Here is a 22,619-nt window from a genome sequence, read left to right on the forward strand (position 1 = left end):
TTTTCAGAAGCATCAGACAAGGTGCCGTACATGAGGCTGCTTAACAAAATGAGAGCCTATAGCGTGACAAGAAAGGTACCAGAATGGACAGAAGATTAGCTGAGTAACAAGATGCAAAGGGTGGGAATAAAGAGGGCCTTTGCTGGTTGGCTGCCAGTGACTAGTGGTCAGTGTTGGATCTGCTTCTTTTCATACTATACATCATTCATCTGGATTATAGAATTGATGGCTTTGTGCCCAAGTTTGCAGATGATATGAAGATAGGTAGAAGGGCAGGTAGTGTTGACAAAGCGGGAAGTCAGCAGAAGGACTGAGACAGATTCGAAGAATGGGCAAAGAAGTGGCAGATGGAATATTGTGTAGGGAAGTGTATCGTCATGCATTTTGTAGAAGGAATAAAGGCATATGTAGACTATTTTCTAAATGGAGAAAATTATTTTTAAAAATCAGAGGGACAAAGTGACTTGGGAATCCTTTGCAGGATTCACTAAAGGTTAACTTGCAGGCTGAGTCGACGGTAAGGAAGGCAAATGCAATATTTGCATTCATTTGAAAAGGACTAGACTATAAAAGCAAAGACGCAAGTGCTGAGGCTTTCTAAGACATTGGTCAGACTGCCCTTGGAGTATTGTGAGCAGCTTTGAGCCTCTTATCTAAGTGATCATAATGCCTTAAGATGGACAGCGGTGCGGCTAATGTAGATGAACTGAACACACTGATGAGGGAGAGGGAGAAGTGGAGAGTCCATCATCGTGCCCTAGGCCTGAGTCGACGTCGTAGTAGTAGTAGTAGTAGTAGTTTCTAAGTGACGTTCTAATATTGGAGAGGGACCAGAGGAGGTTCACAGAAAATTTTTCATGAGCAGAAGGATTTACATGTGAGGAATGTTTGATGGCTCTGGACCTGTACTTGCTGTATTTTAGAAGAATGAGGGAGGATCTCATTGAAACCTACCGAATATTGAATGGCCTAGATAGAGTTGATATGGAGAGGATGTTTCCTACAGTAGTGGAGTCTGGGACTAGAGGGCACAGCCACAGAATGGAGGGACATCCATTCAGAACAGCGATGAGTAGGTGTTTCTTTAGCCAGAGGGTAGCGAATCTGTGAAATTCATTGCCACAGACAGCTGTAGAGGTCAAGACATTGGGCATCTTTAAAGAGCAGGTTGATAGTTTCCCGATTAGTAAAGGGATCAAAGGTTACAGGGTGAAGACAGGTTTGAGAGGGATAATAAATCAACCACGATGGAATGGCAGAGCAGACTCAATGGGCCAAATGGCCTAATTCTGCTCCTATGTCTTATGGTCTTAATGTGCTGATCAAACCCACATCTACATTTATGTTATCTCCAATGCTCTTTCAGTCAGCCTCCCAACACCATCCACTGTAAATGAGCTCATAGCAAGCAACATCTCCCCTACCGAACTATGATAACTAACCCCAGTTTCAAATCTGTGGCCTCATCCATCCCTTTCTCTGTGACATCTTCCAGCTGAATAACTGTCCAACTTCCCTGTCCAGTTTCAAGTTAGCATCTTTAATTCTCATCAATCCAGCGCAGGTGGTCATGTCTTCAGCTAGCAAGGGAAGCTCTTGAAACTATCCCTGCTTTACCTTTCTATCCCCAATTCCTTCAAGAAAACCTGCCTTTTCTAAAGCTTTTTGGTCCTCTATCTCAATACTTCTTTATAAATGTTTCATGTAAAATTTTGTTTGTCATTAGTAGGTCCCTTTGGCCACTCACACATGCCCCATCATTCATTACAACTGTGACTGCCCCGATACTCGTGTCCTCCACTATGCCAGTTCCCTTTGGTCCAATACACCCTGCTCTTTCAAATCTTTACGTACAAATATCTCCCACGATCTGGCCACCACAAACCTCCAGGATAGAGAATGTCAGAGCTTTACTACCATTGCTTCACACCCGAGCTTTAAACGTGTGTCTTCTAATCATTCCTCCTTCAAAGGCCTCCCATTCATTGAACCATCTCAACATTTACCTGTCGTACTCCCTAGCAATTGTATCATTTTTCAATAAGATCATCTCCTTTCCTCTAAACTCCACAGAATGTAGGTTCAGTTTCTTCAGCTGGTCGTAAAAGACAAAGAACAGTACAGTACAGAAACAGGCCCTTTATAGTTGATATCCCTTTACTCTCTGTCGATTATATTGCTTAAACATTGCTGTTGAATCTGCTTCTACCACCTCACCTGGCAGCAAGTTTCAAGTTTAACGAATGTGTTTTTTGGACTGCCTCCATTGCCAGTATATCAGGGAACTAAAATCATACATTGTACCCAAGGTGGGGCCTTACAACTATTACAGCAAGTCCCATGAATAAACACCAACCTTCTTGCAACAAAGGCTCACAAGCCATTTGCCTTCATAACCACTTGCTGTATCTGCTTGCTAACCATTGAGATTCATGCAGAAGACGACTTAAATCCCTCAGCACTTCTCTCACCTGCTACCTTTATACATTCAGATAAAAGAATTCCTTCAGATTCCTCTTACTGAAGTGCACTTCCCCACAATGAAGTCCTGTTGCCAAGATCCTGCTTACTTACTCACATGATCTACACCCAGCTGCAGAGTCCTCATCTGATTACAAAATGACCTCTCTCATATACACACTTCTATGTCATCGGCAAACTTGAATACATTACATGTCCTCTAGGTCATTAATTAGAAATAATTAGGGCACCACATTAAATCCTTTATGAAAAGGACCAATTTATTCTGTCTTTCTGTTATTTATACAATAACCTAGATTAAATACATTCTAATGCATTTTCCCTAATACAATGAGCTCTTACCATGTGTATCAGCCTTTTTAATGGCATCTTGTCAAATACCTTCTGAATATACTAATGTTACACCTACAGGTTCCCTTCCATCAATTCTTGTGACTTCCTCAAAGAACTCCACTGAAAATCCAATTTTTCAAATTAGACTCATCTTCAGAAAATCATGCTGAAGTTTCTCCAAATGACTGGTTATTTCTTCATTATAGACACCGGCAGATGTTAAGCTAACAGGCCTATAATTATCCATATTCCCCTTCTTTCTCTCTTACATAATGGAATCACAAATGTGGTTATTCAATCCACTAGTACCTTCCTACAACTCTGGAAAGGAAAAAACCTCAACTAATAACTCCAATATTTCTGCCGTTGTTTCATTTACATAAAACCCCTAGGAGCAATCCGTTGTGATCTGGTGACTTGTCTGCCATTAGTTCTCTAATAACTTCTCCCTTAAGATAGTGACAATCGCAAGTTCCTCCACAGTATTAAAACTAGCCTGTCGGAAATCTTCAGGTTATTTGCATTGTCCTTTACAGTGACGACATATGCAAAGTGTCAATGTAACCTACCTGTTATTTCACAAACAAGAGAAAATCTCCAGATGCCGGAAATCCAAGCAACATGTACAAAAATAATGGAGGAACTCAGAAGGCCAGGCAGCATCTATGGAAAAGAGGACAGTCGACATTTCAGGCTGAGACCCTTTGGCAAGACTGAAGTCAGAGGAAGAAAGTGGGTGGAGGGGGGAAGTAAAGAGCTGGAAAGTCATTGGTGAAAGAGATACAGGGCTGGAGAAGGGGGAATCTGATAGGAGAGAACAGAAGGCCATGGAAGAAAGAAAAGGGGGAGGAGCACTAGCGTGAGGTGAGGTGATGGGTAGGCATTTTCTGGCAGTTGAAGCATAGGTGCTTGGCGAAGCGGTCTCCCAATCTACGTCATGAGATGTCCTCCTTCTTCAAAGAAAGGGACTTCCCTTCCTCCATCAATGCCGCCCTCAATCACATCTCTTCCATTTCATGCACATCTGCCCTCACCCCATCTTCCTGCCACCCCACCAGGAATAGGGCTCCTCTTGTCCTCACCTACCACTCCACCAGCCTCCATGTCCAGCACATAATTCTCCATAAATTCCACCATCTCCAACAGGATCCCGCTATCAGGCACATCTTTCCCCCCCACCCCACCCCACTTTCTGCTTTCTGCAGGGATCGCTCCCTACACAACTCCCCTGCCCATACATCCCTCAACACTGACCTCCCTCCAGGCACTTAACCCTTGAAAGCAGAACAAGTGCTACACCTACCCCTACACCTCCTCCCCTGCTAACATTCAGAGCCCCAAACAGTCCTTCCAGGTGAGGCAACACTTCACTATGAGTCTGTTAGGGTCATATACTATATCTGGTGCTTCCAGTGTGGCCTCCTGTATATCGATGAGACCTGATGTAGATTGAAAACTGCTTCACCGAGCAGCTATGCTCTGTCCGCCAGAAGAAGCAGGATCTCCCAGTGGCAACACATTTTAATTCCACTACCCACTCCCTTATGTCAGTCCATGGTCTCTCCACTGCTGCGATGAAGCCACACCTGGGTAGCCTCCAACCTGATGGCATGAACATCCACTTCTCAAACTTCCAGTAATGTCCACCTGTCCTCACCCTCTGCTTCATCATTCCCCATTCCCATTTTTCCTCTCACTTTATCTCCTTACCTGCCCATCAAGTCACTCTGGTGCTCCTCTCCCTTTTCTTTCTTCTATAGCCTTCTGTCCTCTCCTATCAGATTCCCCCTTCTCCAGCCCTGTGTCTCTTTCACCAATCAACTTCCCAGCTCTTTACCCCACACCTCCCCCTTCCGGTTCCACCTATCACCTTGTGTTTCTTCCTCTGATCCCTCATCTCCTTTTTCTCCAGTCCTGATGAAGGGTCTGAGCCCGAAACATCACCTGTACTCCTCTCCATAGATGCCACCTGGCCTGCTGGGTCCCTCCAGCATTCTGTGTGTGTTATCTGTATTTTCTTTTTTTCCTGCTATTAGTTAGCTGAATCTCACTCTCATTGGTTCTCACACTTATCCAATGTACCCTCTTCCATTTTATATATCCATTAGACACCTTGCTGATTGATTTAACATTACTTACTAATTTTCCCTCAATCAATTTTCTCCCTTTTAACTAGAATATTAGTTTCCTTCGCTAATTATAAGCTGATAGATAAACTACAGAACCTGTACCTCTGTACCTCCCTCTGCAATTGGATCCTCAACTTCCTAACCAGAAGACACACAATCTGTGTGGATTGGTGATAATGCCTCCTTCTCACTGACGATCAATGATCAACACTCAGAGATACAGGAACCGCTTCTTCCCCTCTGCCATACGATTCCTAATTAGATATTGAGCCCATGAACACCACCTCATTTTTTAAAATATGTATTATTTCTGTTTTTGCTGTGTATGTGTGTGTGTGTGTGTATATATATATATATATATATATATACACATACATACATACATATATATATATATATATATATATACACACACACACATATATATATACACACACACACACACACTTACTGAAATTGTTTTACTTTTTTTCCTTTCTGTATCATCATGTATTGTATTGTACTGCTGCTGCTACAAAGTAAACAAATTTCATGATACATGCCAATGATAATAAACCTGATTCTGATTCTGGGTAATCTAATTCTTGTAAATTTCCTCATCTTCTGGCTTACCACCAGCTCTTATCATTTCATATGTTCCAGTATTGAATATTTTCTTTGACCTCCTTTGTAACTGTGATGGCTCATCCTTCTCCTGCGAATCACCTCAGCACATTTTGCTAAGTTATGGCCTCTTTCAAAATGAGTTGTTATTCACAGTTGAAATTATTGCTTTCGTATCTGAATACATCCCATGATCAGAGCGTAAATTCAAAGCAGTTTGTTAAATGCTGCGGAAATTTTCAGTCAAGCTGCAATTAGAATTTAATAAAATTATCATTAAACTTTATTTTTGAAGTTGTTCCAATATAGAACACACTTGATAAATACTGAATAAGGAAACAGTCCACTTGCAATGATGATTCGAATACTTAACTTTCCAATTAATTCTTCATTATTTAATTTGTTTTCATTATGGAACAAGCACTTAAGTACTTCATTCAGTAGTTTTTTTTTAAGAAAATAGGAGCTCATAGACTCATACAAGATGATTTAATCTCCACAATTTACCAAAGACAGAAATAATAAATGTAACTATAAATTGAAACAAGCACACCTTAATAAACTTCTAAAAGGCATTTCAAATCATAAACACAAGAGATTCCACAGATGCTGGAAATCCAGAGCAACATGTCAAAAAAGTGCTGGAGGAACTCAGCAGGTCAGGCAGCATCGATGAAAATGAATAAACAATCGACGGTTTGGCCCAAGACCCTTCTGCAAGGCTACAAAGGAAGAAGGGTGCCTGAATAAAGCAGGGGCAGGGGGCAGGAGGAGAAGATGACAGGTAAAGCCAGGTGAGGGGGAAAGGTGAAGGGCTGGAGAAGAAGGAATCTGATAGAAGAGGAGAGTGGACCATGGAAGAAAGGGAAGGAAGGGCACCAGGGGGAGGTGAAAGGCAGGTGAGGAGAAGAGATAACAGGCCAGAGTGAGAAATTAAAAAAAGAGGGCGGGCAGGAGAAAATTTTTACTTGAGGAAGAAACTGAAGTTCATGCCATCAGTTTGGAGGCTGCTCAATATCCTTACAAGTTAATCAGATTGTTTATGTTTCAAATTTATAAATACATTTATAATTTTAGCTTAATAGGAACTTGGACACACATTCCACTGTGTTCTCACCCAATCTGCAAATCATGGATCTGAGGCAGTGATCTATTTTCTCTCTTTGTTCCTGGAGGTGTGTAAGTTTTTAAGAGAAGGAATCATACAGTCTGAAATTCAGCCTAACTAAACAGAGTCATAGGAAAACACTCACCTCTTCTCTTCACCTGCCCATCACCTCCCTGCGGTTCCCCTCCTCCTTCCTTTTCTTCCATGGTCTACAGTCCTCTCCTGTCAAGATTCATTCTTCTTCAGCAATCTACCTCTTGCACCTACCAGCTTCTTAATTCTTCCTCCCCTCTCCCACCTACCCACTCGCCCCCCCCCGCCTGACCTGGTCTCACTTGTTACCTACCAGCTTGTTCTCCTGCTGCTAGCCCATAAAAGAACATCCCCTTCAGCAGCGTCACCTGTTAATGAGGGAAATAGCTGCAGAAGATCCCTAAATGGATTGCTCTTCCTAGTGTTCGCTCAGCTATCTGAAGCCCAAATTCTGAACTATTAAGATGTACTCTCCATGTGATGAGCATTGAATGCCTGGGGATAACAGCTGAAGACACAAAGTGAGTGTGGTCTAAATTGTATAATAAATTCATATTAATCATACATATAGCATAAAACTATTTTGTGAACATGAACTGAGGCAAAAGATAAAAAAGTAAACTGTCCTGCCAACTCAGTTCCCTCATTTGAAGATTACAAAAGTGAACTGGTCCCAATGGCAAAATCAGTTTTCGATAAGCAAGTAAAAACAGATCACTTTTGAACAACTTTTCTTCAGCCTTCCCTCCTGTTTTAGCTTGCAGCAGCAATCCATCAGAAACAGGAAGGATGTGGCAACTTCCCAATCCCTCATCTAGCTGGCCATCCACCGCAGTGAATTTACTTTAAAAAGCTGGCAGGCTAGTCACTCGCTGAGATATCACAGCTGTTCCACTTCTGCTCTGAGCTAATGTCTACATTTGTTTGCTTTAAAGTAGCAAGTCAGTAGATGGTCATCCACAACCAGAAAATTAACTCTTCTTCTTTATAGCCCCAAATCTTGCAGAACTGTCCTTACAACTTTAGGAGTAGAGGAAAACAAAGTAGGAAATATTCTAAGCAAATCTGATCTCTTAGATAAATAAATCAGCATGCTTAGATTTAACTGCATATATAGTCTTAAAATGAGGTCAAGATATGTGCCCTTCCCCTCCGCAAACCTTTGATAAGTAAATAAACAATTAACAAAACATATAGCCTGTTAAAGAGAATAACTAGTGCAGACATCAGGAGCTGCTGGTTTGCATTTGTTGGTATATTAGCTGCACTAGAATAGCTATTCAAACCAACTACATGTTAATAATCAAATATATATTTTCTGAAAGCCATTGCGGTAAAACATTACCAACAAAAGATTTATTTACATCAAAAGACATGATATTGGCTGACTTGCTGGTTGCTCCACTAATGGACTGCAGTGGAGGAAAATGTGAGGTCATCTCTTGTAGACTCAAAGCAAATAGAACAGAGTACTTACTGAATGAAGCAATAAATTCCAAACAAACTTAAGGATCATGTAACTACCGAAGAAAAACAAGTTCAAACTCCATCAAAGCAAGAGGGTATGAGGAGAGAGAAAATGCTTTGGGGACTTTTCAAAGCCTTCTTGAAAAGATAAACCATTCTCACTGACTCATGGAGACTGATGTCTCTGACTATCACGAGCAACCAGGAAGGCATTAAAATGATTCAATCTTTTTGATGCGAGCATGACAAGTCAAAAGGAGTGCAGATGTATTTAAAATAGAAGCAGAAATTGGCCACTTGTTTTTTTTTGAACATCCTCCACCTTTCAATATCATTGTGGCTAACCATTTGATTTAGTACCTAATCCTGCATTCTCCTCATATGTCAAGGGTAACCTAGCCTCCTTCATAAATATATTTAATTTCTTTAGCTCGGCTTTCTCCAGTGGAGAATTTCACAAATTTCATCCAGTCTCTGTTCTCAAGAACCCCATACCCTCAAGCAGTTCTGGACTCCAAGCAAATTAGGACCATCCTCCTTGGATAGGTTTCTGTTGTCCTTCCCCATTCTTCTAAATCCCTATGAATTATGAGAGAATGGATAGGTTGAGGCTCCCCATCTCCTCCCGCCTGGAGTGTAGGAGGCTGAGAGGTGACCTTCCAGAAAATCATGAGGGGCATGGATTAGGTCTTTCTCTCAGAGTAGGGAAGTTAAAATTTGCCAGAGAAAGTGATAGAGGCAGACACGATTGCAACTTATAAAATGCATTTGGACAGGTACTTGGATAGAATATGTTTGGAGGGATATGGGCCAAATGAAGGCACTGGGAAAACTCAAGTAGGCAACTTGATCAGTATGGAGGAGTTGGGCACTGCTGTCTAACTCAATGACTATGTAGTTGCTAATGTAGATAAAGAAAGCAACCAATTATACACATCTGAATCTCTTATTAGAAAAAATAAAGTAAATAAGCAGTTAATTTGCTTCACAGAAAAAAAATGGTTAAAACAGAACTTGCTCTTCAATTCACCCCTTGGAATCAAGTGTGCAGCTCAACTACTAGATTGGCCTTGAGTAGAGCCTCAGCTAAAACATTCATGACGACACCGCACTATCAAACTGCCCATTTCAACTGAGTGCTCAAATCACCAAATGGAGTTTGATTCAAGAGTCCTTGACCCAAGACAGACTAACTAGCAGCAAAGCCAAACTGAAACAAAGAAAACAAAAACCTCTTCCCCTTTTCTGCTAGCCTCCATGCCTATTTTTAATAGTTTTGTTTGTACACCTATCTAATTTCAAGGCAGATATGCAAACAATCTTGAGGGCTTTTAAGCACTGGAAAATATATGACATTTATTAAATGGAAAATATCACTTTTTGATTTCACAGAAGTGGCTCATACGCATTTTAACAGATAAATCACAATCTGTATGAGCAATTCGGGTTTAGCTTGTTTTAGAAAACTAGCTGGCCCAAGATTTAAGGAACAAAGTTGAAATTGAAACTTCTGCTTTCAAAGACAAATTCCGCTTGCATTAAGCAGAATACAATTTAGAACACAGAACAGTTCAGTGCAAGAACAGGCTCTTTAAACCACAATGTCTGCACTAAACTTAGAGCTGAATTAAACCTGATCTTCTGTGCATACAGCCAGCCAATCAATTTTCTTGCATATTCCAACAGCTCTTTAAATGCCACTTTTGTATCTGCTTCCACCACAATCCCAAGCACCTACCACTCTGTGTAAACACTTGCCTGCACATCTCCTTTAAAAATTCCCCCTTTCTAGAACTTGATATTTCAATCTTGGGAAAAAGATACACACTGTCTACCTTATCTGAACCTCTACTGAATTAATAAATTTCTATCAGGTCTCCCCTCGACTCCAGAGAAAATATCAATTTCTTTCCAACCTCTCCTTATAGCTCATTCCCTCTAAGTCAAATTTCCTGGTAAACCTCTTTCTGCACCCTTTACAATGCCTTTGATCCTTCCTGTAATGGGTTGAACAGAATTCAATGCAACACAAGTGTGGCCTAACCAAAGCCTTTTTTATAGCTGCAACATGACTTCCTGAATCATACTCATTGCAACACCTACCGAAGACAAGCATCTTAAACATCCTATGTGTACTACGGCCACTTCCTGAATCTGATAACTCGGACCCCAAGATCCCTCTGTACATCAGTACTGTTAACTGTTTACTTTCCCCTTGTGTTTGACATCCCAAAGAGCAAAACCTCACACTTACCCTGATTAAACTCTATCTGCCATTTCTCTGCCTATACCTATAACTGATCAATATTCTGCTGTATTCTTTAATATCCTTTCACACTGTCAACAATTCCACCAAATTTTGTGTGATCTGCAAATTTACTAACCCAATCATCTATATTTTCATCCATGGCATTCATATACATCAATAGAGGCCCCAGTACCACTCTCAGAGTAACTCCAGCCAGAATAACACTCTTTCACTGGAAGAAGTCAGAAAAGAGTATATATAGACAGACCCCAATGAGTTTGAAGATCTAATTTATGTGAGTAATTAACACACACTGTTCCAAAGAAGTCCAAGGAAAAAGTCAGAAATACATTTGTTAAATTTGAAAGAGAAAAATATAAATATTTTGAAACAGAGGAAAGTAAATGACACAATACAAATTAAAAATCAGGAATTTGTTAAACTGATCCTTTGTCAAAAATAGCAAGTGAATTCCTGAGAACATGCTGTTAACTTCATTAACTTTCTGCCCAATTTGCCATTCTTCTGTGCTGAACAAATTCCACAGGGGCACATTGACTTCAGAACTTCTAACCATACGGTAATGATTCAGGGTCTTGACTCCTTCTTTTCACATTTTAGGATTAGATGTTGAAGATACAGGGTATCTCAGTCACAGTGAGAAGGTATCAGCCTTTGTAGAGAATTATAGTGCTGGAGTGCAGAATGGACACTTCCCAACATGCTGGGATAGCCTGCTCCCCTTTCAGAAGAATTTTATCAATATATCAGGTCAGTGGATGCATCCAGACAAATGCATTTTTGATTTAAAAAAATAAAAAGGGATATAGTCATTGAACATCACAGCATTCACTGCAATAGTGTATGTTTGTGTACTCCATTTAATCTTTAATGTGGTGATAAAATGCAAAGATAAGAAAATTGAGTCCAAATGTTTAGTCATTTTGAGCACTTTGCTCATCACTGAATGGCTGAATGGTTGACATATGTTAAGTAAACATTAATGAGCTAAGTTCATATACACATGAAGGGTCCTTTGCAGCTGAAGCACATACAGCAAAAAAAATCTGCTGCAATGGCCACGCCCATAGATTACAAAATGAAATTTACTACCGTATGCACAGGTACATTATGCACTGGTGAAATAAAAAATACTTAGCAGCAGCTTCACAGGCACATATTGAATTGGAGTTGAACTGAATTGGTTTACTGTTGTCACTTGAACCAAGGTACAATGAAAACGCTTGTCTCACATACTATTCACACTAGTCAAATCGTTGCATGGTAAAAGGTACAAGGTTAAACAGTAACAGAAACACAGCATCAAATAAGCAAAATTCACAAGAAATACAGAAATGACACACAAATTAATTGCAAGAATGAACACAATTAGAACAGAAAAAAAAACAAAGACCATTTTAGTGTGAAGTGATCAAAGTGGTTACAGTATTGCTAAACTGAGTGATGAGGGTTTTGCCAATTGGTTCAGGAATTGAATGGCTGAAGGGAGGCAGCTGTTCTCCAGCCCAGTTGTGTGGACTTCAAGCGTCTGCATCTTCTGCATGGTGATGGCTGCAAAAATACAGCTTGCAATGCTTAGGGGCAATACTGGTTTAAACCTCCAGCATCCCTTCTTGCCCATCTTCTTGCCCTTCAGCCATACAGCTTCCTTGTTTTACATTGCCTTCGATGGGAAGAAATTATTCCTCTGATAGTTCCCACATTAGATCTATTATAAATACTAAAAGATCCTTTGAATCAGGAGTAGTATGAGCCTTTTACTAATCCCTTTTGCCTTCATTGGGTCCATATCCCACCCTGCCTTGCCTAACTAACTATCTGTCCAAATAAAGGTAATAACAATATCTGATTCTACCACCAACTCTGGCAGCTCTAGATATCCACCACTCTACATGTAAAAATGCTTACCCTTCAAATCCCTTTAAAAATCCTCCTCTCACCTTAAACCTATACATAGATTTTCTATGTCTAACCTATCCATGAACCTCATAATCTTTTATACTTCTGTCAGGTCACCTCTCAGTCTCCTTCATTCCAGGGAAAACGAGACCAGCCCTGTCCAATCTCTCCCCATTACTAAAAGTTCACCAATCCAGGCAGTATCCTGGCGAATCGCCTCTGCAATCGCTCCAGTACAATCACATCCTTCTTATAACTCGGTGATCAGAATGGCACACCATACTCCTAGTGCACCCCAATCAGTGTTTTGGAAAGAGTTAGCATAATGTCATAAGCTTTGTTATATTCTATGTCCTTACCAGCGAAGGCAAGCATGTCTCAAGCCTCCTTCTTCACTACTCTATAGACCTGTGTTGCCGCTATCAAGGAACTATGGACTTGGGGCCCAAAGTCTGTTCTCTGTTAATTAGTTAAAATTCCATTCTACTCATTAATATCCTACCGAATTAACATTTGACAAAAAAACAAGGTAAACCTTTGTGGATAAAGGGCAAGGAGAACAGAGAGAAAAGACACTTGAGGTCTAACAGTTCCCCTGGAAATAATTCTTTCACACGGTAGATTGCCTTGGTTAGTCCACATGATGGGACTTGCACCTAAAGGTTAACCTGAAGTAAGTGCTACATGAAATGGGCTTTATAAATAACAGGTGCAGCCAACTGAACTAACATAGGCACAGGCACCAAGGAGCACCCAAGAACAGGCACTAAAAGAAGAGGAAGTTAATTGTTCATATATAGACCAAGATATAGAAATTGTTTCACATGATAAACTTTTTTTTTGCACAATACGTAATGAATCTAATCTAAATCCGCTGTGCATGAGCTACCTCTGCTCTGAATCAGAAAGAAAGACCTATGAAGCCACTGGACTATTATATAGATGTCAAGCAGATTGCAAGGTGCACAGAATTATCTTGCACAATCGAGGCCCATGAATAAAATGGGCCACTCCCATCAAAGCAGTCTGGAACTGCTGAGGTAAACACTACTCTAACCTGGGTAAAAAGGACATGGTTACCGGGTCTCTGACCAGTTGATCTTGCTGCAGGAAGCCCCACCCCGCAAAGTATTTGGCTTGATGCTCATTCTTCATTTTGCTCTTTTTCAAGCCCCTTTTCTATCCAAACACATTCAGTGGATCCTAACCTGATCTCACTACTCAACCATCATATAATTGGGACTCCAAATAACACCAACTACCTAATCATACAGTAACCATTTTCCACCACCACCATTCAACCTTCCCATCTTCAGATACTGCCCCATTCCATGACTTCAGACCCAATCCAAATATAGGTGGCACAGTTTTGGACATCAGCTTACATCAGATAAATGAAGAATGAAAAACTCTGGTTTCTTGCAGCTCACCTGGTGTCCTCAGTTTTCAATTACACTTGCTTATTCACTGAAACTGGATCACACAGCATTTGAACCTGCAAAGATATTGTACAATACCTAGATAACAGAATTGCAGCTCGGCTTTGAGCAACTGGACCCATCGTGGGATTTGAAATGTGAGAGATAATTAGGAGAACATATACGTGATACAGATATACTCAGAAACCACTCTAAATGATGACCTCTGGAAGAAAGGATGCAATATAAAATTGAGTCATTCGAACAGACTGAAAGTAGCAGGAAGATTAAGCACGAATAATCAAAGCTTTAATGTTAAAACAGGAAAAACATCAAAATCAAAAATTGAAACTTTGATCGACAACCAGTTACAGAGAATGAAAACAACTTGGAAACTTGGAATGGAAGCTCCCTAAAAATAAAGTGAGAAACAGCAGCAGTGAGTGAGATTGGTACAGCAGCAACATTCTAATAAACAAAAACAGACCACACCTATGATCACCATCCCAAGAACATCTAGTCAGATACAAAGGTCTAAAAATAAATCCTAAAATGGCCGTCTGTGATAAAACTAAAACTGGTGACAAAGATGAATGAAACAAGAATTACTGGGGAAAGAATTTATGTAACGACTACAACTAAGTTTCATTTTAAGATTATGGGTTCCAGTGTGCAGCAGATCTTCAAACCACAACCATCTTACTCTCAGGTTTACAATGAAAAGGTACAGATAAAGAAAACTACAAGGGCTTAAGAAAACATATGTGGTTAATATTAAAAAGACAATGCAGAGCCTTGCAAGTACATTAATAAAGTAGTGGAGCATTAAGAGGGTGGGTTCACTCAAAAATGAAGATGATTTGATCATTTGGGCAGAGGGGAAAACAGCAGAGCTGCTTCACAAATAACTTGAATCAGTATTTACCAGAATGGGGGGAGTTAGAGATTTGCAAATGAAAGGAAATGAAATCTATGGACAAAAAATTAATCAAGAGATGGAGTTCTGATCAGTTCTTGTGCAGGATCAGACAGCACACAGCCCAAATTTGAAATATGTGTTAGTACTATGAAGCTAGAAGGGTTATGGGAATAGGATGTGGGTACACCAACAAATGAGTTAAAACTGCACGATTTTGGATTGATAAACCAAATACAAAAACAAAATGTTCACTATAACTCTGCAAACATGTGATTGGTTTACATCAGTAATACTATTAACAAAGTTTTGCATGCCCTATGATGTTGAGGATGCATTAGCTTTGGAGAAATTCCTTCCCAGGTTACAAGCATGCTGACAAGAATGGAAAGTGAGGGGGTGGAATGTTGAGTTGTGAGAAAAGGTCAGACTGATACCAGACAAGCATTCGATACAGAACTTCAAAACTTGAAATGTGCTGGAAAAAGTAAACATGTTTTAATCTAACAATGGATATTATAGAAGATAAGAGGGCATAAGATCAATTTGCCTAGCGCACCAACAGGTCAACAGAGGACGCCATCTCCACAGCACTTCACTCTGCCCTGACCCACCTGGACAGCCCCAACTCCTACGTGAGAATGCTGTTCATTGGCTTCAGTTCGGCATTCAATACTGTGATCCCCTCCAAGCTGATCACCAAACTTTGCCAGCTTGGTATCAGCGTATCACTCTGCAATTGGACCTTGGACTTTCTGACTAACAGACCCCAGTCAGTTAAGTTAGACAACCTCTCCTCCTCCACTCTCACCCTGAACACCAGCGTGCCTCAAAGCTGTGTGCTGAGCCCTCTCCTGTACTCCCTTTTCACCTATGACTGCATTCCTGTACATGGTTCTAACTCCATAATCAAGTTCGCAGACGACACCACGGTGGTTGGGTCTGATCAGAGGGGATGACGAGACGGCCTACAGGGACGAGGTCTAGCACCTGGCTGCATGGTGTGCCGACAACAATCTGGCCCTTAACACCCAGAAGACCAAGGAGATCATTGTGGACTTCAGGCATGCCTGGAGTCACATTCACATCCCCATCTACATCAACGGAACTGTAGTGAAGCGTGTATCAAGCTTCAAATTCCTTGGTGTCCACATTTCCGAGGATCTCACCTGGTCCCTGAACTCCTCCATCCTGATCAAAAAGGCGCAACAGCACCTTTATTTCCTGCAAGGCATCAAGAAAGCTCACCTCCGTCCCAGGATACTGACGGACTTTTACCGCTGTACCATTGAGAGCATACTCACCAACTGCATCTCAGTGTGGTATGGCAGTTGTCCCGTATCGGACTGCAAAGCACTCCGATGTGTGGTGAAAACTGCCCAGCGGATTATCGGCACCCAATTTCCCACCATTGAGAACATCTACCATAAACGCTGCTGGGCAGGGTGAAAAGCATTATCAGGAATGCATCTTACCCTAACCATGGACTTTTTAACTCTCCTCCCATCCAGTAGGCGCTACAGGAGGCTCCACTCCCACACCAGCAGGCACAGGAAGAGCTTCTTCCCTGAGGCTGTGACCCTGCTGAACCTCACATCACAGCGCTAAGCAGTATTGCATCCATATTGTACTGTCTCAGTACTTTTATATTTGTGTGCTGTAGCACTTTTTTTATTCGCAGTTATTTTGTAATTAACTAAGGTCTTTTATAGGTGTAACATTACCTCATGGCTCTTGAACTCAATCCCACAGTCTACTTAATCTCCTCTCTTGCAGCTGCAGGCTATCCTTGATACCAGTCAAGTGAGTATTACTGTTCTCCCTCTGTAGTAAACACATCCTTTGTCTTTTTTTTAGGTAAGCAAACCAGAACAGTACACCATACTCCAGGGAGTGTTTCACCCCAATTGTAATAGGACTTCCATTTTCCTGTATTCAAATTGCCCTGTAAAAATGACAGAAATTTACCTTCTCTTGATTTTATAATTTGATGGTGTAATTTCAGTTCAACAACTTGTACTTATATGGTCTATTTAATGAAATGTTCCAAGCATTCTACACTGCCAAATTCAAAGTAAGTTTTAGCTAACATTAGAAATTAGGGTGGATGATCTGGCATTTAAAGTGATGAATTTTTAAAGAGTCTTAAAATCAAAGAGGTCTACTGGATGAAAAGGACAGCATCGGACCGAGGTTGTTGAGGGCACAACTGCAACTGCACTGATTAAGGAATGCTGAAGAGGACAGAATTGAAAGAAGTAACAGAAAATTGTAGGGCTGTAAAAAATTGTGGAATTAGAGAGGAAAGTATCACTCTAATTGAGATCAGTACAGATTAGGTTTGAATAGGAAATTAATTACCTTTATATCCTCATGGCATATTAATTTACCCACAAGGACAACTGGATATTTTTGCTTCTATAAAGTGGTCATAAGGCATCATACCACACTTCTAATGAAGGTCACCTTACCAAATGTGTTCACCCTGATTCTCTTTCCACAGACGCTGCCTGGCCTGATGAATGTTTCCAACATTTTCCATTGTTATTTGTGAAATGTACTATATGGTAGAGAACAGCAAATGATATGAAGCAGCTGTCATTACTATTATGGAAGCAGCAGCAGAGCGAGAACTTTCAACTCCACAGTTAAAAAAGTTTTAGTGCCAGATGAGTGCTATTACACTCAGTCGCCACTTTATTGATACACCTCTTTGTTAATGCAAATATCTGATCAGCCAATCAAGCGGCAGTAACTCAATATATAAAAGCATGTAGACATGGTCTAAAGATTCAGTTGTTGTTCACACCAAACATCAGAATGGAGGAGAAAAGTGATCCAAGTGACTTTGGAATGATTGTTGCCAGATGGTGTGGATTGAGTATCTCAGAAAATGCTGATCCCCTGGGATTTTCATGCACAACAGCCTCTGGAGTTTACAGAGAACAGGGTGAAAATTTTAAAAAAACATCCACTGAGCAGCAGTGCTGTGGACAAAAATGCCCTGTTAATAAGAGAGGTCAGAGGTCAGAGGAGATTGGCCAGATTGGCTCAAGCTGACAGGAAGGTGACAGTAGCTCAAATAACCAGGTGTTACAACAGTGCTGTGCAGAAGAGCATCTTTTAACGCACATGTCGAAACGTGAAGTGGATGGGCTACAGCAGAAGAGCATGAACATAATTAAGGTGGCCATTGAGGATATGTTGCAATTTCTTGCGTTGTTTTTTGCACGTGGCCCAGCAGATGCACTCTTTGAGGCCTGTTCCTAAAACAACGTCCTTCGAGCTCCAGGGGAATGTTATGGTGAATGAATAGATGCAGCAATGGGAAGACTGCTCTGCCAAGGGGTGAGAGATATTTGAACAAAAATGGTACACCTAAGCTTTCTACATGCAAAAGGGCCATGCAGCCTCCCCTTGGTCAAAGTCTGGCACTTCTGGCAAGAATACTGAGACTGAAGACATGTGCTTTGGAGGTACATGCGTACAGGGACTAAATACCTGTGCTGTGGGACATGTACAGGGACCGAGAACCTGTTCTTTGGGGGGAACCTGTGAGACAAGTAAATGTGTGCACCCAATCTTCCTACTCAGTCAGCTGAAGGAACCGAGGATCAAGTCTCTTTGAGTACAACAGAGTTCCAGTATCTTCCCTACCAGAGCCCTGAGCAGCAAATGGAGCTACAACAGCAGCCAGCATGTCCCCGAGTCTGGGAACCTGTAAGCGACAGTGCTCCTGATCTCAACAGTAAAATCTGTCAAGGCACAATTCAAGTTAGATTTGAGGTCGCAGTAGGGTCACAAGTTTCAGAAAGGAGAATTGCCGTTTGCGCGTTAGTCCCATGGTTTCGAGGAAATAGTGTTAGCAAAACATTGCTATGTGAAGAAGCAAGAACGGGGAAATCTGCAGACGCTGGAATTTCAAGCAACACACTTAAAAGTTGCTGGTGAACGCAGCAGGCCAACAGCATCTTTAGGAAGAGGTACAGTTGACGTTTCGGGCCAAGACCCTTCGTCATGACTAACACCAGCAACTTTTATGCGTGTTGCTTGAAGAAGCAAGACATTGTTTTTCAAACTAGTAAGACTGGAAATCTCAAGGTAGAAGACTAATTTTGCAACTTATACAATTCATGATATTCAGATGAGTTTTACATTGGGAAAGAAAGTGCTTGGGAAAACAGAAATTCCAATGAGATGACTGATTTCCCCAATGAGACCCAGAAATGCGTGCAAAATGTTCTACCACCTTGCTAATCCAATCACAAACAAGAGAAAATCTGCAGGTGCTGGAACTCCAAGCGACACACACAAAATGCTGGAGGAACTCAGCAGGTCAGGCAGCTTTTATGGAAGAAAAAAGGTACAATACACTCATCTTTTTTACTCCAGTCCTGTTGAAAGGTCTCGGCCAAAAACATCGACCGCGCTTTCTTTCCTCAGATGCTGCCCGGCCTGCTGAGTTCCTCCAGCATTTTCTGTGTGTTACCACCTTGTTAAACTACTTTTCCACAACATATTGACTCATTTCCCACCCCCCCCCCAAGGAGGTGGGTGAAAAAATTTGCAGCTTAAAGTGTATGCAAAAATGCTTAAAATGAGTTGGAAAGGCACGTGGTGCATGCAGCAGGTAGTGATGCTGGCTTACTGCTCTGGGTTTAACCCTAATTTCTGCCTCTATCCATGTAGAATTTGCATATGCTGCCCATAACTACATGCAGTCCCATCCCCCTCAGCACTCTAGTTTCCTCCCATCTCTCAAAGTTATACAGGTTAGTAGTTTAATCAATGACAGTAAATTAACCCTGCTGTCGGTGCTTTTTGGAAATAGTGACAGAAAGAAGGTGGGTAGGCAGGGGTATTAATAGAGAATTGAGAGAGCATAGGCTACAAGGAAGCTAGTGAGGGAATGAGATGGATGCAATTGCTCAGACAGCTAGCAAAGATTCAATGGGCTGAATGGCCCTTTCGCTATTACATGAAATAAACTGGCATAGATTTTATCTTGACGTTCCTGAATATTACTGCTGCGCATCTCCTAACCTTCTAAATAGACCTATGGTGAGAGTCTTTGGAACTTCAATAACTAGTGCTTCAAATACCTGCTTGATAGGCAGTGTAATCTTGTATAAATCTGAACTGACTTGAATTTGAATCTCAATTGTCACATTAGAAAAAGATTAAATTTGATCAGATTTGTGGATTAAAATATCATTCACCCAAAAAGCAAAATAAAATAAGCAATATTATTAGATTTCTTAGATAAAGCAGAGTTTTTGAAGAAACTATAAATAGGTTCAGTGAAGTTGATGACTGCCACTTAAATATCCACAAGTAACTGAAGAATAAATACAATGATCCCCTTATATTGGCCAAGAATTCATAATACCAGACACAATCTCATTTAAATGCTTTGATCACAATTTTTTCATTAGACTTACCAGAATAACATACAAGCTTTGGCAACTGCCAATACAAAAATGTGCAGCTTTCCACAGTTCCACCCAGAAATCTATTACTTATCCAAACTGCATATTGGGTAACTGAACTAAGTTTTAACTTAACTTATTACAAATAGTGCTGACACAGCCACAAGATGTTCAACTCATTTATGGTATGAAGCCTACACATAATTTGATGTGCTTTTTGAATGCAATGACGACATTTCGCATTTAACGTGTTCAGAGCATTCCCACAACTGTTCATAGAAACTTTATTTTTTTTTAGTACATAAGCAATCATACAGAACCAAATGAATTAAATCTACAAGTAAAATATTTGATCTAATGTATAGAGTTATAAAACAAGCAATTAAGGAAGAGAAGCATTGAATCACAACTATCAGAGCATAGTTCTATAGGAGCAATATTAATTTTTCAATACAGAAAATGAAATTGCATTTGACAATTACAATAATCCTAAACATACAATTTAAGAGCTTCAAAAAAATGTAATAAATTTCCATTCAGAAGAATTACCTGAAACTAGTCAGTAAATAAACTCGTTATCCATTCACAAGACCTGGGCTTTAATGGCAAGATCAGCAGCTATCATTCATCCCTGTCTGTACGGGAGAAGGTGAGACTGAGCTACTTTCTTGAACTGTTACAGCCTACGTATTGAGGATACACACACACTGCAGCAATGAAGGAGGGTGGAATATTTCCAACTCATATGGTGTATGACTTGAAGAGGAAACGGAGGCGGTGAGTGTCGATGAACCCATTGCTCTTCCTCATCCAGGTGATTGGGCTCAAAGTTTGAGAAGTGATGTTGGCGCTTTGTTAAGGTCTAGCCTTCCTCAGTTATACAAAGGTAATTTGCTGAAGTTGTGGCTCTTCATTTAAATTCATTCCTTTTATAAGAGCAACTTTAAAAACAGAAACAATATTGGGCTGGATTATACCCAAAAATAAAGCATTAAAACAGGAACTGTGTAACTTCCAGTTGATTTCAACTGAGCAATCATATTGTCAGCCCTTTACAGCAAACAACAGCAACTCCATATTGGTTGCTAAGGAAAATGGCAGCAGATGAAGAGGAAAGTGCTGCCAGATTCACGGACATGTTTACAGTCTGAAAACAGTACAGGAATCCAAATCATTTCTGATTATAAAGCCAGACTCCAGGCCTGATTCTGTGTAGGGTCGGAGGTTAGATGCAGAGCCCATCTGTAGGTTCTGTACTTCTGAACTACAGTAGACAAGTATGGAAGTCAAGAACGTGCTGAACTGCACAATGCTGACATTCTCTAGAACCATGAAATGAAATCCAAATCAGGGCATCATTTCCAGCTCAGGCTTCAGGCCTTTAGTATAATTTGTTCCCCATTTCTTCTCTCCGGCTATTGTTGCAATAAAACTATACTATTATGCCTTTCCAATCATACTGACGATTCAATTTCTTTTGTACATTCGTCTTACTGTGCTTTTTTTTAATCCATCTCTGCAAGACTTGTACAGGCTGTTTTTCTTTTAATTATATGTTTACTTATCTTGGCACGCATTAGTTTAGCCTGAACTCAGATTTTTAAAGGTCGTATTTACCCTGCGTACCTACAACTTCTGCAGAGATCCTTACAAAGGAAGGCCCCAAGAAACAGTGTAGCCTGCCAGCTCCTTTACACTAATACTAATCTTTCGCCGACATGATGATTGAGAGCCCCATAGAATATCAACAAATCTTTTCAAATGTTTTCAGTATTTTCTAATGAGGTGCTGTTGAAAATTTCCTTGCTTGTGTTGCTCCCATGTTTTTCAAAGTCATCTTTGTTCATGTGCTGACTCCTGATTCTAAATAATTCTGCCTCCAAAATAATGTTAAATGTAGTGACTCTATGGTCACTGTCCAGAGATACTTTATGGATTCATATTTTGTACATGTTTGGATCAAGAAAGCAGCGAAAAACTGTGACTAGTTTTTTTGCTGTTGAGAAACTGTTCGTGCATTTGGATCTGGGAACACAAATTTGTTTAAAAGAAAACAACATTCTATGCGTCTTGAGATGGGAGGGGTGGAGATCTTGTTCTTCTTCATCTTGTGCATCATCCTCCCATCAGACTCTTAACTCACCTTTAGCCCTTCACATTTTGAGATAAACTGGAGGCCTCATTATACCCTTGGTGCAGATTTGGGGGGGAAGAAAACACCATCATTCCCAAAACCAGGTATAAAGAAAAGAAATCACCTTGTCATAAAGAGGAATTTGACTGAGCATGACGTCAAGAAGGTTGGATAATACCAGAAACAAAAAAATCAAAACTTTATATAATGAAAGATGGCTTTAGTTTATAAAAAGTTCTTCAAGCCCAATACACCACTGGAGAAGATCTCCAAGGCTTGTGACCTAGCAGAACCATCTTCTGCTACTTCATTAGTCACCTTCAAGATCACATGCAGCAACACTTGCAGTCGTTGGAACAATTTTCAAACCACTTGCAGCAAGATAGAGATAACATGTGAC

The 22,619-nt window shown here is 40.5% G+C and overlaps 1 protein-coding gene across 4 annotated transcripts in view; it reads right to left on the reverse strand.

Moving 5' to 3' along the window:
* The window catches only part of adcy7 (adenylate cyclase 7), a 155,561-nt gene that overhangs the window by 77,730 nt on the left and 55,212 nt on the right, over nucleotides 1–22,619 (reverse strand). The window contains exons 1-2 of one of the 4 annotated variants that reach the window (XM_063066898.1): nucleotides 20,098–20,112; nucleotides 3,384–3,477 (exon numbers count right to left, since the gene is read on the reverse strand). The exons of 1 other annotated variant lie outside the window; for it this stretch is intronic. The gene's annotated coding sequence lies outside the window, so the exon portion shown is untranslated. Of the gene's footprint in view, nucleotides 1–3,383; nucleotides 3,478–12,681; nucleotides 12,733–20,097; nucleotides 20,113–22,619 lie in introns of those variants that run through there. 2 more of the 4 variants (XM_063066897.1, XM_063066895.1) reach the window with 2 other exon arrangements.

This window comes from Mobula hypostoma, chromosome 14, assembly GCF_963921235.1.
Source record: "Mobula hypostoma chromosome 14, sMobHyp1.1, whole genome shotgun sequence".
Classification (NCBI taxonomy): domain Eukaryota; kingdom Metazoa; phylum Chordata; class Chondrichthyes; order Myliobatiformes; family Myliobatidae; genus Mobula; species Mobula hypostoma.